General features: G+C 38.9%; 1 long non-coding RNA gene across 1 annotated transcript; it reads left to right on the top strand.

The window, feature by feature from the left end:
• The first annotated feature begins 8416 nt into the window (after positions 1-8416).
• On the top strand, positions 8417-12032 carry LOC149985497 (uncharacterized). The gene is made up of 4 exons (XR_016494924.1): positions 8417-8587; positions 8753-9426; positions 9525-11218; positions 11482-12032. It is a non-coding gene; the product is annotated as an uncharacterized LOC149985497 (long non-coding RNA).
• The last annotated feature ends 528 nt before the right edge of the window (positions 12033-12560 follow it).

The raw sequence follows: 12560 nt of genomic DNA, 5'->3' as shown, positions 1-12560 counted from the left end.
ATTGGAAGATTGACCATAAGAGACTACATTTACCTGGTGTCCCGCCCGGTGTCCTATGTCCGTAATCAGTAAGTCCATGCGCGTTCCATTTCTTCAGAATTGAAAGTAAACTGCCACGATGGATTTTATCGTCGATAGATATGTGAAAAACACCTTGAGGATTGATTCTAAACATCGTTTGCCATGTTTCTGTCGATATTATGGAGTTAATTTGGAAAAAAGTTCGCGTTTTAATGACTTTTTTTTTTTTTTTTTTTTTTTTTTTCTTACCCAAACGTGATGAACAAAACGGAGTGATTAGTCGACACAAATAATATTTTTTGTAAAAACGGAACATTTGCTATCTAACAGAGTCTCCTCATTGAAAACATCTGAAGTGCTTCAAAGGTAAATTATTTTATTTGAATGCTTTTATGTTTTTTTGTGGAAAATGTTGCATGCTGAATGCTAGGCTTAATGCAATGCTAGGCTATCAATACTCTTACACAAATGCTTGTTTAGCTATGGTTCAAAAGCATATTTTGAAAATCTGAGATGACAGTGTTGTTAACAAAAGGCTAAGCTTGAGAGCAAATAGATTAATTTCATTTCATTAGCCATTTTCATGAATAGTTAACGTTGTGTTATGCTAATGAGCTTGCTGATAGATTTACACAATCCTGGATACAGGGTTTTTTTCGTAGCTAAACGTGACGCAGAAAATGGAGCGATTTGTCCTAAACAAATAATCTTTCAGGAAAAACTGAACATTTGCTATCTGAGAGTCTCCTCATTGAAAACATCTGAAGTTCTTCAAAGGTAAATTATTTTATTTGAATGCTTTTCTGTTTTTTTGTGTAAATGTTGCCAGCTGAATGCTAACGCTAAATGCTACGCTAAATGCTACGTTAGCCATCAATACTGTTACACAAATGCTTGTTTTGCAATGGTTGAGAAGCATATTTTGAAAATCTGAGATGACAGTGTTGTCAGACAAAAGGCTAAGCTTGAGAGCTAGCATATTTATTTCATTTCATTTGCGATTTTCATGAATAGTTAACGTTGCGTTATGGTAATGAGCTTGAGTCTGTATTCACGATCCCAGATCCGGGATGGGGAGATCAGAAAGGTTAAACAACATTCTGTGTGATGTAACTGAGCGCCGACAACGTGTCAGATTAGATAGTGGCAGGATATCTTTTAACCTTTCTGATCTCCCCATCCCGTATCCGGGATCGTGAATACAGACTCAAGCTCATTACCATAACGCAACGTTAACTATTCATGAAAATCGCAAATGAAATGAAATAAATATGCCATCTCTCAAGCTTAGCCTTTTGTAAGCAACACTGTCATCTCAGATTTTCAAAATATGCTTCTCAACCATAGGAAAACAATAATTTGTGTAAAAGTAGCTAGCTAGCGTAGCATTTAGCGTTAGCATCCAGCACGCAACATTTCAACAAAAACATAAAAGCCTTCAAATAAAATAATTTACCTTTGAAGAACTTCAGATGTTTTCAATGAGGAGACTCTCAGTTAGATAGCAGATGCTCAGTTTTTCCAAAAAGATTCTTTGTGTATTAGAAATAGCTCCGTTTTGTACATCACATTTGGCTACCAAAAAAAAACGAAAATTCAGTCCTCAAAACGCGAACTTTTTTCCAAATTAACTCCATAATATCGACTGAAAACATGGCAAACGTTGTTTAGAATCAATCCTCAAGGTGTTTTTCACATATATCTTCGATGATATATCGTTCGTGGAAGCATGGTTTCCCCTCTCAATCAAATGGAAAAATACTTGCACATGGCTTTGCGCACCAGTTTCGACGCAGGACACCAGGCGGACACTTGGAAAATGTAGTCTCTTATGGTCAATCTTCCAATGATATGCCTACAAATACGTCACAATGCTGCCGACATCTTGGGGAAACGGCAGAAGGTCTAAGCTTATTCCTGTCGCATTCACAGCCATATAAGGAGACATTAGAAAACAGAGCTTCAGAAATTCTGCTCATTTCCTGTTTGACGAATCATCTTGGTTTCGCCTGTAGAATGAGTTCTGGGGCACTTACAGACAAAATCTTTGCAGATTCTGAAACTTCAGAGTGTTTTCTTTCAGTCAAGAATATGCATAGTCGAGCATCTTTTCATGACAAAATATCGCGCTTAAAACGGGAACGTTTTTTATCCAAAAATGAAATAGCGCCCCTAGAGATGCAACTGGTTAACCTTGTAAATCTCACATGTCCCTTTGGTCCTGCTAAAAGGCTGATGAGAGAATTCAGTAGAAAACCACAAAAACATTAGTAAGCGCATGACTCCAAGTAGTACAGAGTGCATGTAGTCAAAGGCATTCCCACGAATAAGGTCAACACTTTCAAGTTTACTGAGTCAAGTAGGACCCTTAACACCATGAACAGTGCTTTGAGTCACAAACAGTGATTTTCATCATGAATTAACTTAGCATGTGTTCGCTGCCGACCTTTTAGGTTGTACTGCTGAAATGGGAAAGCATGCATATGTCCTCTCACTACAGTTTTCACAGTCATTCCAGGCTGTTCACATTTGAGGCATCCAAATTGACCACTGAATTGCACATTATTGGAGACCAATGCCCTCACAGTCAAGTCAAACGTTCCAGCGATTGTCAAAATTTGCATAGAAAAGTCTGAGGTCTTGCCGTATCTAACAAAAACACCATGGTCTTCAAGCTTATGTAACGTGTGTCTTAAGGCTTTGGGAATGTCATCATGGAATATTTGGAGTCCCCAAACCAAAGTCCAGCAGCAATCACATTTTTCCTTTTAGTGCGTTCACTGTAGCTCAACTTATTAATGATAGAATTAAATGGCCAGATTGAGAATTTTGACGATTTAAAAATATGCACTCCATCTAGTGTTCCAGGTAAATTATATATTTCTAGGATCACTTAATGGCCCACCAACAGCTGCAGATTTTCTGTACACCTCTCCATCATATACAGTTGAAGTCGGAAGTTTACATACACGTTAGCCAAATACATTTAAACTCCGTTTTCCACAATTCCTGACATTTGACCTAAGTAAAAAATCCCTGTTTTAGGTCAGTTAGGATAATAGTAGAATAATAGTAGAGAGAAGTATTTATTTCAGCTTTTATTTCTTTCATCACATTCCCGGTGGGTCAGAAGTTTACATACACTCAATTAGTATTTGGTAGCATTGCCTTTAAATTGATTAACTTAGGTCAAACGTTCTGGGAAGCCTTCCACAAGCTTCCCACAGTAAGTTGGGTCAATTTTGGCCAATTCCTCCAGACAGAATTGGAACAACTGAGTCAGATTTGTAGGCCTCCTTGCTCGCACACGGTTTTTCAGTTCTGCCCACACATTTCTATAGGATTGAGGACAGAGCTTTGCGATGGCCACTCCAATACCTTGACTTTGTTGTCCTTAAGCCATTTTGACACAACTTTGGAAGTATGCTTGGGGTCATTGTCCATTTGGAAGACCCATTTGCAATCAAGCTTTAACTTCCTGGCTGATGTCTTGAAATGTTACTTCAATATATCCACATAATTTTCATCAGACCAGAGGACATTTCTCCAAAGAGTGCGTTCTTTGTCCACATGTGCAGTTGCATACCGTAGTCTGGCCTTTTTATGGCGGTTTTGGAGCAGTGGCTTCTTCCTTGCTGAGCGGCTTTTTCAGGTAATGTGGATATAGATACTTTTGTACCTGTTTCCTGCAGCATCTTCACAAGGTCCTTTACTGTTGTTCTGGGATTGATTTGCACTTTTTGCACCAAAGTACTTCATCTCTAAGAGACAGAATGTGTCTCCTTCCTAAGCGGTATGACGGCTGCGTGGTCCCATGGTGTTTATACTTGCGTACTATTGTTTGTGCAGATGAACATGGTACCTTTAGGCATTTGGAAATTGCGCCCAAGGATGAATCAGACTTGTGGAAGTCTATAATTTTTCTGTGAGATCTTGGCTGATTTCTTCAGATTTTCCCATGATGTCAAGAAAAGAGGCAGTGAGTTTGAAGGTAGGCCTTGAAATCCATCCACAGGTGCACCACCAAATGACTCAAATGGTGTCAATTAGCATATCAGAAGCTTTTAAAGCCATGACATAATTTGCTGGAATTTTCCAAGCTGTTTAAAGGCACAGTCAACTTAGTGTATGTAAACTTCTGACCCACTGAAATTGTGATACAGCAAATTATTGTTAATGCTGTGTGAGGGAGGTGAAGTCAGGTGCAGGAGAGCAGAGTAGAGTAAACAGGCACACTTTTATTCCTTTCAACAATAGACACAAAAATAGACATAAGTGCCCAAAAACACAGAACATAAATATTAAAAGTATCACGCGTGAACATTCACCATTAACAATGAACAATTACACACAAAGATATGATGGGGAACAGAGGACTAAATACATGTAGATTGATTGGGGAATGAAAACCAGGTGTGTATGGAACAAGGCAAAACAAATGGTCATGTGAAATGGCTAGATATGAAACGGCGATGGCTAGAAAGCCGGTGACGTCGATCGCCAAACGCCGCCCGAACAAGGAGAGGAGCCGACTTCGGCGGAATTTGTGACAATTATAAGTGAAATAATCTGTCTGTAAACAAGTGTTGGAAAAATTACTTGTGTCATGCACAACGTAGACATCCTAACCAACTTGTCAAAACTATATTTAGTTAACAAGATATTGTGGAGTGGTTGAAAAACAAGTTATAATGTCTCCAACCTAAGTGTATATAAACTTCCGACATGAACTGGATATCCTCAATGTTATCTCTTCCCTTTTTCTTCCTGTTGAATGTGAAATTCAGTTTTTCTTTGGAACCCTCTTTTGCAAACAGCATCTGTAGTTGCTCCTCGATAGAAACTTCAAATAAAGATGTTGCTTCCTCTTTCAGCACATTGGCACCACAAGATTGACATATGCTATTATTCTTCTCAACTAATACCAAACAATGACTACAATTCCTGTGCAAGATATAGGATACTGCAACAAAGTAGGAGAAAAAGTCTCTGAATTTGTGTATCCTGCTCAAGCAATCTGTGTTAAGCTGCTCTGGACAAAGCAACGTAATCAGTTTCAGTAAGTCAATGAAGGCCTTTCCAGTGACTTTGTGTCAATTTACATATGTCATTATAATAAGAAGGCACTCATCAACAGTTGTAAGGGCATTGTCATAGAGTGGTTGTTATGCATTAATCACTGAATCCTCCATGCATGTTGAGGAAGCTCCATCTCTGCCAGCAACACTTTCAAATTCCTCATCCCAGTTTACACAATCATCAAAGGCAGACTCCTCCATGGTTCCTCGTCCCAGTTTAGTCCATCATCATAGGCTGACTCTTCCATGGCAAGAGCTTCCTCAATGTGAATTTCTTCAATATTTTGCTCTGTATATGAGGCTTCGGGTCTTGGGTTGGAATGCTCTATAAGTTGTGATGATCCTGTGAACAAGTGAAAACAATGTATATGAAAACAACAAACAAAATACAATAACTCATCTTTACATCTACAAAATGTATAGATTATGTCCTACATATTTAGTTTGTCTATTTGTGACAGAATGAATTGTTCCACTCATCTTGTAAATGTTGTTGCCACGCAATAAAGCTACAATGCATTTGTGAAAACCTGTGTGTGTGTAGCACATGTGCAACCACGCCTGTGTATGTGATACACCTGGGTGCAAATGTGTTTTCACCATCATTTACTTGGGATCAGTGGGCTGTAGGCTAGCCCTAATAATGTAGCCAAGTACCTGAACTTTGATTAGTTCTTTCCCCCAGCCTTCCTGAGTTTTGCTCCATACTCAGCTGCATATACAGAAAAATAGAAGCAGGGATTATGAAAACGTGGTTTGTTATGGTAAATATTCAGTCATGCGTTACCGAGAAACATATCATCATGGCAGTGTGCAATGGGCTCTATTACTCCTCACCTGTACATGTTCAGTCCTATGTCTTCTATGTAGTTTCATAAGGGGCTCCGACAGATTACTTCTCCAACAACGCGGTGAGTCATGCCATTCAGTCATTCTGGATGCTGTGTAACAAAAATGTGCAAACAGCTAAAGCAACAGCAACCATTGGAAAAATTGTAGTGTTAATAAGAAAATTATATTGGCATGCTTCAGGTAGTTTATAACTGTTGGATGCCTGTAGAAAGTTTCCTTTCTTCAGACTAAGAATAAATAAACGCCTGGGATAAACGCCTAGGAACAATAATTTGTTCCTAGATAAAAACTAGGAAGTAAACATTTTCCCTCTTGTGTTTGGTATTTAGGGATTTGCTCCTAAAATGCAGCGCCATATTTTAGACTCAACTATTGGTTAAGTGAAGGCATGTCATCTATTCAACTTCATTGATTGGTAGTTGGTGAGCAGCTTGGCGCCTGAGAGGGATTCGCTAGCTAAATGTTCAAGATTAGACACTTATTTTGTGACTAGCAAGGTCTGCAAACTACCGCCGGAGAAAGGAGAAGCAAGCTACACTCGTGACTCACTCATTCCAAGTACACAATCAAAGTTAAACAAGGTGTGTATAACTGAATTGCATTTTCCTTCCATCAAGTAAGCACCATAATGTTGTTTTAGCCAGACTAGCTGTCAGCTAGCTAATGAGCTGTCTAATGCTAGCTAGTAGCTAATTTATCTGGCTAATGTTATTAACGTTCTTGTTATTAGTTTGGATAACTGGCTATGTGAGACATGTTTTTACAAAGCTAGCCAATGTTACCTAACTAGAGATTGTGTAGAAAGCAGAGGTAAAAAGATAAAGTTACAAATGTAGGTGAGCATTACAATTAGCTATTGACTTCAATTGATGCCTTTCTCAAATGTTTGAAGTGCATGGTGGTTAACTAACCCCAGAAGACCAAGCCACACAACAACCTAGTATGTGTTGGAGCTAGCTAATGCATCTAAAATGGGATCATATCTGTTTATGGACCTACTAGCTAATGTCCTTCAGTTGTCTTTATTAAGTTTAATTTGTTTTTGTAACAATATTTTCAATGTATAGTTGGTATATAAAAAAATTGAATTACACCACATAGGTTGTTAACTTCTTTAGGGTAGGGGGCAGCATTTGGAAATTTGGATGAAAAGCGTGCCCAAATTAAACTGCCTTCTACTCAGGCCCAGAAGATAGGATATGCATATAATTGGTAGATTTGGATGGTAAACACTCTAAAGTTTCCAAAACTGTTAAAATGGTGTCTGTGAGTATAACAGAACTGATTTGGCAGGTGAAAACCTGAGAAAAATCCATTTAGGATTTTTTTCTATTCAATGCTATTACAGTATCAATTGACTTAGGACTTAAATTGCAGTTCCTATGCCTTCCACAGTCTTTAGAAATGGTTTCAGGCTTGTATTCTGAAAAATTAGGGAGTAAGAGCAGTCTGAATGAGTGGACCCTGCCTTGTCACAGAGCTTGTTCATGCACGCAACCGAGAGAGAGCTTTTCTTGTTTACCTTTTTATATTGACAACGTTATTGTCCGGTTGAAATATTATCAATTATTTAGGCTAAAAACAACCTGAGGATTGAATATAAACATCGTTTGACATGTTTCTGTGAACTTTACGGATACAATTTGAATTTTTTTGTATGTCTGTTTTGACTACGTTTGAGCCTGTGGATTACTGAAGAAAACGCGCTAACATAACTGAGGTTTTCGGATATATCGAACAAAAGGAACATTTATTGAATAAATGAATGTCTTCTGAGTGCAACCATATGAAGATCATCAAAGGTAAGTGATTAATTGTATCTCTATTTCTGACTTGTATAACTCTTCTACGTGGCTGGTTACTGTTTGTAATGATTTGTCTGCTGGGCTATGTTCTCAAATTATTGTAAGGTACGCTTTCGCGGTAAAGCATTTTTTAAATCTGACACCGTGGTTGGATTCACAAGATGTTAATCTTTAAACATATGTAAAATATTTGTTTCTTTTCTGAATTATTATAATGAGTATTTCTGTATTTGAATTTGGCGCTCTGCAATCTCACTGGATGTTGGCCAGGTGGGAAGCTAGGGTGGAAAGTGTAAGTTAATTGTATCCTATATTCCTGTGTTCCTGGGGTAAAGGGGTTGAAAATGGCAGAGAATCTATATGTCATGAGTTTCTGTATCCAATCAGCTAGTGCATTTGAAGTGGAGGGGTTGGTACCAGTCTCCCAATTAGTAGATAATGGCATTACCCCATCCAGACAGTCTGTGTAATTCAGGCAGTTGGGAGAAAATGAACTCCCTTTTCCCACCCCCATTCAAAGGCTTGGTCTTCCAACATGATTGTGAGTCCCTGTCATCATTGGTAACCATACATCAAACATTCTGTGACAGGTGAAGCTATTCTTGTGGGAAGCACTCTTTACCATTGTCTTACTTATAGTTGTAGGCTCAATTTGCAGTCATTTTGCATCAGTGTTTTGATTGCATTTGATGTCACCAACCAGCCAGAAATGATCAAGAATGAAGAAGTCTCTGCCAGCCAGAAAGTTGCCAAAGACACAGCGCAAGCCAGCACCTAAAGTGAGGGAGATGGAGCAAGAAGATTCTTCTCATGATGCTGATGACACAGGAAGTAGGTGCTGGCCACAAAAGCTAATAGTATGTGTCTGAAAATGTTTTACTTGCACAATTGTCTGTTTGTATTGGTTCTGAGCAGTGCATGGGATTGTTTTAAAAATCCCACAATGGTAATTTTGACTACTCAGTGCTTCTAGTGTTAATGTACTGGTCTTTTCAGGTCTGTTTGCCATTGTGGGGTTTGAGGATGGACACTCAGCAAAGATATTTGAAATTCAAGACATCCTTCAGGAGGATGAAACACTCATTCTTCAGTTCAACATCTTGCGGCTTGATGAGAAGGTCTTAGCAAATTGGGCAGATGGCAGATTTTACAGAGCTACAGTAGAATATACAAAAGTCAATGAATAGCCAAGGAAGGCAACGAAAAAACAAAAAAGAGGTGAATATTCTGCTGCCATAACATTTTATGGCAAGAATTTAGTACATCCTCTTCACTCTCATCCTTCCCAGCCCCACCTTCTATACCCCCCACCACACCAGGATGATGCACACTTCCCCCTTCCCAAGCTCCAGACTATGACTCTCCTGGAGCTGGTCCAGGCTATTTGAACCTGGACCAGCAGGTTAAGACCCCTTTGTTGAGAGATTTGACTCCCAGGGGGTCATTCACATGCATGCTGCTGTCATCTGAAGAACCAGGTCCACTGAATGCAGAATCCAAAGCTCCAACACCATCTTCTTCTTCTGCTTCTGCTGACACAGTTGTTATTGACTGCAGCCCACAGAGCGAATATGGGGAAGATGAACACAGACCATGGCAGATATGCAAACAACAAGTTTTTAAACTAATGGAGGAAAAGAGGAAAATGGAAGAGGTGCTGTTGAGCTTGAGTAAGATATAGTTTAATTCTTTCATTTAGCTTGTCTGAGAAGCAGTATATTATAGCTGTCATTGTCTCATAACACTCTCATGTAATGTTTTCTTACAGGCCCTGACCAAGTCAAAGATGTGAGGAGCTTTTGTGACAGTCTTGAGAAATTCCAAGAGACTGCATCAGACACACCTACTAGGTGTGTACATATAATTTATCCTTTTGTGACTAGGGGGCAGTATTTTAATTTTGGGGGAAAAAATGTTCCCGTAGTAAACAGGATATTTTGTCAGGACAAGATGCTAGAATATGCATATAATTGACAGCTTAGGATAGAAACACTCTAAAGTTTCCAAAACTGTAAAAATATTGTCTGTGAGTATAACAGAACTGATGTTGCAGGTGAAAGCCTGAGATAAATCCAATCCGGAAGTGCCTCATGTTTTGAAAGCGCTGCGTTCCAATGTGTCCCCATTGAGCAGTGAATGGGCTATCAACCAGATTACTCTTTCTCCGTATTTTGTGACGTAGTTTTACGCATTTATGTTGAAGAATACCCGTAAGCGGCTACATTGTGCAAGGGGTCACCTGATGCTTCCAGAGAGATTTTCGCGTAAAATACAGAGGTAGCCATTACTCCAATCGGTCCTACTGAAAAACGAATTGTCTCGATGGATATATTGTCGAATAGATATTTGAAAAACACCTTGAGGATTGATTATAAACAACGTTTGCCATGTTTCTGTCGATATTATGGAGCTAATTTGGAATATTTTTCGCCGTTTTCGTGACTGTAATTTCCGGGCGATTTCTCAGCCAAACGTGAAGAACAAACGGAGCTATTTTGCTACAAAAATAATATTTTGGGAAAAAAGGAACATTTGCTATCTAACTGGGAGTCTCGTGAGTGAAAACATCCAAAGCTCATCAAAGGTAAACTATTTAATTTGATTGCTTTTCTGACCCAAACGGTGTTCCATAGCAAAGCCTCAAATTGCGCTCCATACAAATTTTGGGTGAGAATGAAACAACGCTCCATACAAATCCATACAAATTCTGGTTGAGAATGAAACAACTGAACAAATGAACAACGAAACAGCACAGCAAGTAAGTGAAATAAATACGTTTTGATTATGTTTTACTGGTTACTGGTAATGGGGACATACAAAAATGCCAACTAAATAACATTTTGGTCATTGTGGTGTGTGTGTAACTAGGGAAGTCAGTTAAGAAGAAATTCTCATTTACAATGACGGCATACTGTCATGCCCTGGTGATAGAGAGGCTTTTATTCTCTATTTTGGTTAGGCCATGGTGTGACTAGGGTGGGCGATCAATGTTCTTTTTTCTATGTTTTTGTATTTCTTTGTTTTTGGCCGGGTATGGTTCTTAATCAGGGCCAGCTGTCTGTCATTGTCTCTGATTGAGAACCATACTTAGGTAGCTCTTGCCCACATGGGTTTTGTGGGTAGTTGTTTTCTGTTTTTGTGTCTGCACCAGACAGGACTGTTTCGGTTTCGTTCATTCTCTTTGTTGTTTTATTATTCAGTGTTCAGTTCAAAATAAAAAGATGAACACGTACGACGCTGCACCTTGGTCTTCACCTTCTTCCACCAACGGCCGTTACATAACTACCCACCACCAACGGACCAAGCAGCGTGGTAAAAAGGAGGAATGGACATGGGAGGACATTCTGGACGGGAAGGGATCCTACACATGGGAGGAGAGGGGAGGCAGCAGGAGAAGGGAACCAGTGGTACGAGGGAACACGGCTGGCAAGGAAGCCCGAGAGGCAGACCCAAAAATGACAGGTTGGAGACCGTTTTTTTTTGGCAAGGATAATATTGGCTATCGGAATCAGCCAAAAATGTCATATTGGTGCATCACTAAGTATAACCTTTGATATACTAGAGCAACTTACAAAATCCACACATCCATTTGGGTGAAGGAGAGATGTGGGTACTGTACAGAAGACTTGGTTTAAAATGTGGTTCTGACATTTAAGGTTTTTAGCTTATATCCTACACCAAACACTTTCTTAAACAGCTTTATTTTCGCCATTTATCAACTGCAGCTTATGTCATGCGTTTTGCATCCATGGACGGCTGGAAGGAGGTGGAGTCTGGTAAACTAAAGAAGGTCTTCATTACCAAGTGCCGGCACCGTGCTGAAAGTTTCAAACGTTAAAAGAAGATGCGGGGTGCGAAATTGGGCTCTTAATTTAAGTATTGTCTCATTGTTTGTTATTTCAGTTAAAAACTGCATTGGAGTTAGGACTACATTTGCCCAGTTCATTTTTTATTTGTCATGATCTTAGAGTTATAAGATTCTATCTGGGTTCTGAGTGATTCTGAGATATTGAGCATCAGAGTTTTCACATCTCAACAAAACTGTTATTTAGTATATTAAACTTGTATTGCTCAACTTGGTCCTCACCTTGAAGGTACCAAGTATCCACATTCATGTAGATATGCAAATGATTTTGGTTACTGGCCAAAGTATATAAAATTACAAGGTTCTAAGTTCACGTTGGTTAAGTAAATATTCTGGATTTTTTCACTTCACCAATGTGTACTATTGTGTATGTCCATTACATGAAATCCAAATAAAAATTAATTTAAATTACAGGTTGTAATCCAACAAAATAGTAAAAATGCCAAGGGGGATGAATACTTTTGCAAGGCACTATAACGGTGCCTTTACAAGAGGAGAGTCAATGTGACGTTTAATGGAGGGACGCTGTGATTTGTTGATGAATTAGAGGGAGTATGAGGGAGGGGGAGAGAGAGGAACAGAGAGAAAAAGGGGATAGAAAGATGCCATGTGTCTTTACTCTCACCTAACAATAGCATAGATCAGTCTGTATTAATCTTTCCTCTATTTAATCATTGAAATTAGATGTACAGTGTATTATCATTAGACAAATAGCCTGCATTACTTTTGGCCACACTGGCTGCACTCTGCTTCACCCATGATGCTGCGTTATCTTGGCATTGTCACCATATCATTGTTTTGTTCAACTGTTCTGTCTTTCACACTATTGATTTTAAACTAAAATGTATTACTTTTAATCTATTCGTCTCAAACCACAGAGTTGACATTAGATAGATACACATGCAATCAGTCAGCCATCTCCTTGTGTCCTCAACTCAC

This window comes from Oncorhynchus mykiss, chromosome 1 (assembly GCF_057628025.1).
Source record: "Oncorhynchus mykiss isolate SJ-2025 chromosome 1, ASM5762802v1, whole genome shotgun sequence".
In the NCBI taxonomy this organism is placed as follows: Eukaryota; Metazoa; Chordata; class Actinopteri; order Salmoniformes; family Salmonidae; genus Oncorhynchus; species Oncorhynchus mykiss.
This window is presented reverse-complemented; position numbering and strand designations above follow the sequence as displayed.